This window comes from Tachypleus tridentatus, chromosome 10 (genome assembly GCF_004210375.1).
Source record: "Tachypleus tridentatus isolate NWPU-2018 chromosome 10, ASM421037v1, whole genome shotgun sequence".
NCBI classification, from domain to species: Eukaryota; Metazoa; Arthropoda; class Merostomata; order Xiphosura; family Limulidae; genus Tachypleus; species Tachypleus tridentatus.
In genome coordinates, this window is record NC_134834.1 from 90,072,054 (window position 1) to 90,078,208 (window position 6,155).

Genomic DNA, 6,155 nt, shown 5'->3' on the forward strand with positions numbered 1-6,155 from the left:
ACCTCAATAGGTATATCCCCAATCACCTTTGAATGCAAGAGAAGTTCACTGTGTTGAGATGTGGATGTTTCCACTAATATGTCACCAGATTGAAGCTTCTTTCCTAACTTTGGAGAGACGGCAAGTCTCTCTAGTCTCTTCTGAATGAAAAATGGAGACATCTCCCCCTGAGGGTTTGTTTGAAAAAGACTGTAGTATAAGAAAATGAGGTACAACAGGTGTTACAGATGTTGAAGATTGCTGTTCAGAATCATCAAGACGTGGTCGTTTACCTATGGACTGTTTTTCACCATTGTTTAAAGTTTTTATATGGAGGATCCATTATAAAAAAAATATTTCGGAGCCCACTGTCCCCACCCACCATGGAGTCCTAGAAGGGGATGCACTACAGTGTCAAACAAGGACACTGCAGCAATGCCAGGGTTTCATGAGCTCTATACCCAAACACCAGCATCAGATACAATGTCCACAACACCTGTTGAGAACATCCAACAATGGAACTTGGTTGACTCTAACCCAAGTGGACTAGCCGACTGACCCAAGGGGGGTCACCCAAAGGCTTCCCGTCTACAGGAATTCAATGCCAAAGTGGTGTGTTAGGTTTGGACCCCTGAACCACGAGGATACTCTCCTCCCTTTCACGGGTTGTCATGCATGGCAAATACGTGGATGAATATTTAGATCTTAGAGGAGATAAACTGATAGAACAGAACCTTCCCTGAAAGGTCCCCTCACCATGTGCAGGAATCAACACTGAGGGGTTTTAAGTTGAAATTCATGAATAGCTGAACTATCAAAAGATATTCATCAAATTAAAGACTTAACATGGTATGCAATTTTTCCTACCATTCTCTTGTCCTAATTATAATTCAATGTGTAAAAGCAAAGATAAGTTAATAAATGAAACAAATTTGGACAAGCGTAAGATGATTTAACTTTTTTCTAATCTTCACAAATGGCTTTTTTTTTCTAACTTTCTAATTTTATTCTATCAAAATAAAATGTAAAATAAGTTATTCCTTAATGTTTAAAAAATTATCCTAGTAATAAACTGATAAAATTATCATAAAGAAGTAACCCCTTATTCTTTAGATAAAAAATACAGTGACAAGATTACCATAAATTTATCTTAGAAACATTAATTAGAAATAATTTAATTAGAAACACTGCTTTAGCTCTTATTCATTTCAAACTTCATTTGTTCTGCATTTTATTTAGATGTTATCAGTATATAAAGGAAAAACTTAGAAGAAAAAAGAAAGAAAGAAACTGTTAATATTTAAAATAAAGATATATAAGAATATTATAAATAGCAAATTCTATACTGTATACAGTGATTTTAAGAACCTTTTGAATCAACCAATAAAATTTCTATTTTGTGGAATAAGCAACATTATAGTAGAGATTATAGCCAATTAAAGAATGCATTAGGCCTGTATATCACAACTGTTTTTTTCAATTTAACTTCTAGTGGAAAAGAGATGTTTAACACATATATACAAATAAAATATCTATCACTACAATTTACGTCAAATAATAAAGAAATTAATAGCAAAAAACAATCACTGCAATTGTTCTAACTCTTTAGAAAGCTGTAATTTCTTTAAACATAAATATATATTTTAATTTTGTTTATACAGTCTCTGTTCGTAAGCTCAGTTTGATTCTAGATGAAATCGACCACAATGATATGAAGAAATGATATAACAAATTACTGTTAAAAATGAAAAGATGTTTTATGTAAAAAAATGTACAGTGTTGAGATGTAGCTCTGAAAAAAATGTCTAAAATTACTGTATTTGTTTTTTTTTCTAAAACTTTTTCTGTTAATGATTTAATATGGAGATTAATTCCACCATACCAAAGTTAACAAGAAACAACAACAAAAAATTTTAAAGAACACAAGAGTTACATAATTAAGTCATGAGGGTAATATAATCACAAGTATATTTCAAGATAATACGTTTGAGTTATTACCTACAGTTGTTCAGAAAGTTTGTACTAAATTACTTTTAGGTATACTGATGGAGCTGTGATTAAATTTGTATTTAACTTTACTTTTATTTGATAAATACCAAGTATATGATCTGTGACAAATATAAGCAAAAACAATTCTATTACTGTTGTTAACTTCTAATTATACTTTAGGAAAAATATTAAGAAACAAAATTTTATAACTGGTAGTGAAAAGTTTACCCAATACGATCTATGAAAACATCATGTTAGAAATTGGGCTACAAACCTTATTATAAAGTGTAGTCCAATCCTTACACTTAAAACACGCTGTTCGACATGGAATTTCACATACAAAATAGATGGCGTTACAAATTAAACCTAATAATGAATAAAACTCGCTTTATTAACAAGTTATTACATAAATATTAATACATTTGTTTATATATATAATAACAAAAGAGATATAAGTTAGAAAGAGGATTAAGTAGTTGTATTTTTTAATACATTGAATATTTAAAACAATTTGAAAACAACGCCAAATAATGCCAGAGAGTTAAGATCTTAACATTAGGCTTTACATAATATGCAAGTAAAGTTAGTATATAAACCTATTTAAAATGAATGAAAAATAACTCAATGGTGTTAAAATCAAGTCTCAATCAAATTATTAAAAACACTTATTATTAGAACACTTCCTTCCAGTTACTTGTTATTTATAGTGTAGAACACTTCCTTCCAGTTACTTGTTAGTTATAGTGTAGAACACTTCCTTCCAGTTACTTGTTAGTTAGATTGTAGAACTCTTTCTTCCAGTCACTTGTTAGTTGTTTTCCTAGTTGCTTAATGCGAGCCCCACGCTAGTACTACGGTATGTCTACGGATTTACAACGCCAAAATCAGGTGTTCGATTTCCCTCGGTGTGCAGAGCAGACAGCTTGATGTAACTTTGCTGTAAGAAAACAAACACAAACGCTTTATGCGAAAAATGTATAACTCATTCTTTCAGTTACTTCACATGCAGAGTGTAGAACTCCTCCTTTTGGTTACTTCTCAGTTGGAGTGTAGAATTCTTCCTTACAGTTACTTGTTGGTTAGAGTGTAGAACTCCTCCTTCTGGTTACTTATGAGTTGAAGTGTAGAACTCTTCCTTCCTGTAACTTGTTGGTTAGAGTGTAGAACTCTTTCTTTCAGTTACTTCACATGCAGAGTGTAGAACTCTTCCTTATAGCTACTTCACACGCATCGTGTAGAATTCTTACTTCTAATCATCTCAAATGCTTAGTACAGAACTCTTCCTTCCAGTTACTTTACACACAGAGTGCAGAACTCTTCTCTCCATTTACTTCATACGAAAACAATAGAACTCTTTCTTTCAGTTACTTCTTGATTAAAAAGTGGAACTCATCCATCCATTTGCTTCATGCAAATATTGTATAACTCTTATAGTTACTTGTTAGTTAGGGTGTAGAACTCTTCCTTCCAGTAACTTGGACATTAGAATGTAGATCTCTTCCTTCCAGTTACTTGTTGGTTAGAGTGTAGAATTCTTTCTTTCAGTTACATCACATGTAGAGTACAGAACTCCTCCTTCTGGTTACTTGTTAGTTAGAGTGTAGAACTCTTTCTTTCAGTTTCTTCACATGCAGAGCGCAGAACTCCTCCTTCCAGTTACTTGTTAGTTTGTTTTTTTCTAGTTGCTTCATGCGAGCACCCTGCTAGTACTACGGTATGTCTACGAATTTACAACGCTAAAATCAGGTGTTCGACTCCCCTCGGTGTTCTTAGCAGATAGCCTAATGTTGCTTTCCTATAAAAACAACACACAAACGCTTCGTGCAAAGAGTGTAGAACTCATTAATTCAGTTACTTACTATTTAGAGTGTAGAACTCATTAATTCAGTTACTTACATTTAGAGTGTAGAACTGATCCTTCTGGTTACTTCTCAGTTGAAGTGTAGAACTCTTCCTTTCAGTTACTTGATAATTAGAGTGCAGAAATCTTCCTTTCAGTTACTTGCTGGTTAGAGTGTAGAACTCATTCTTTCAGTTTCTTTACATGCAGAGTGTAGAACTCCTATTTCTTTTTACTTCAGTTGGAGTGTAGAACTCTTCCATCTAATTTCTTCTCACGCAGAGTTAGAACTCTTTCTTCCAGTTCCTTCTTACTTAGGATGTAGAATTCCTCCTTCCATTTACTTCTTATTTTGAGTGTAGAACTCTTCCTTCCAGTTGCTTCAGACGAGAAGTATGGAACCCTTTATTCCAGTTACTTCACAGGCAGAGTGTAGAACTCTTCCTAATAGTTACTTCACACGCATAGTGTAGAACTCTTCCTTCTAGTCACTTCACATGTAGAGTACAGAACTCTTCCTTCCAGTTACTTTACACGCAGAATGTAGAACTCTTCTCTCAAGTTACTTCATACAAAAATAATAGAACTCTCTCTTCCAGCTATTTCTTAATTAAAGTGTAGAACTCTTCCATGCATTTTTCTCATGCTAAGTGTGTATAACTCTTTCTTCCAGTTACTTGATAATTAGAGTGTAGAACTCTTCCTTTCTGTTACTTCACACGCAGAGTGTAGAACTATTCCTTCCTTTTACTTCTCACTGAGACTGTAAGGCTAGCTCTTCTTTCTGGATACTTCCCACTCAGAGTGTATGATACTTTTTCCAGTAGCTTCTTTCTCAGAGTGTATGATACTTTTCCCAGTAGCTTCTTTCTCAGAGTGTAGGATACTTCTTTCCAGTTTCTTCCTACTTGGAGTATAGGACTGTTACTTCTAGTTACTTCTTACTTGTAGTGTAGTATATTTCTATTCAGTTACTTCCTACTTACAGTATAGGACTGTCCCTACCAGTAGCTTCTTACTTGTAGTGTAGTGTATTTCCTTCCAGTTACTTTCTACTTGGAGTATAGGACTCTTCCTTCCAATAGTTTCTTACTTAGAGTGTAGGACACTTGAGTTCCCTTAATTCCACATATCTTTGACGGTGAAATTCTTCTAACATGAGATAATTAAACAATTTTTAATTATGAAAAAAATATATGTAATCTAATTTTGTGAAGTCTCATTACTTACCTAAAATTTGGATATTTCTTGTTCATAACTGATATGAGATAGCTTTTTAATTTCTAGCCATGGTAATTTTCTTTATGTGCTATTTTTTAATATATATGAGGAACACGATTTCAAGGTACAGTGTGTCGGAACTTAGTAAAAGTATAGCGGACAGGAAACTTATCAACAGCTTGATGGCTTTTGGCAAATGTTTTGTGGAATTTGATCGATTGAGTCTTAAATAAATTGAAGCTAACATTACTAAAATACCGCAAACACAAAGTAAATACATGTTTTCGAGTTCGAGCGATTTTTCCATCCGCCTGAGTAGACAAAAATTATACGACTAATTCGAGAAAAGAAAACAAATCCATTTTATCTGGAACTTGTTTTATAATATTTTTGATACTTTTCTGTAGAACTGGTTTCTAAGGTTTTACTCTTTGCAACAAGACGTGTTTACAATATCACATAGATAATTGTTGTTAAGAGAAAATATATGATTGTTGCACTTTATTTTAATGTTTTGATAAAGTTCAGAGAAACGACCTTTACATGCCAGTTAAATATAAAAGAATATATTTTTATTCAAACCATGTTTCGCCTTTGCGGCTTCTTCGGAATTAATATACATAATTGAGTGATATTTAAATATTCTTAAAAATTATGAAACTGCTTGTAATGTTCTATTTTACAAGTCTTCTGTGACATGAGTTTAACAATGTGTAAATGTATTATTGTTGTTGTTGTTCTGTTATAGTATTGTTATGATACTAATTACGTAGCTATACAAACACGTAACATATATTACTTTAATAATTTATATGCAATAAAGATTTCCTATTTCTTTTGACGATTGATTAATTGCGACCGTAACAGATATATAATATGTTACATCTAAAGTCGTATCGTTGATTTTCGTTTTTAAGGATTCGAAATTAAGCATCTAAGCTAACAAAACGCGTTCTTTTTTCTTCTTCTTTTGAAATTCTTTAGTATATAGTTAAGTACCGCTTTTTAGCGTGTAAGTTCATAGACTTATCGCTGAGGCGCTGGACAAGTGGAAAAGGCAGTTGAAATAATCCAAAAATTGATGTAATTTTAATAAAATGATAAAAAGTAATTGATGAGCGAAATG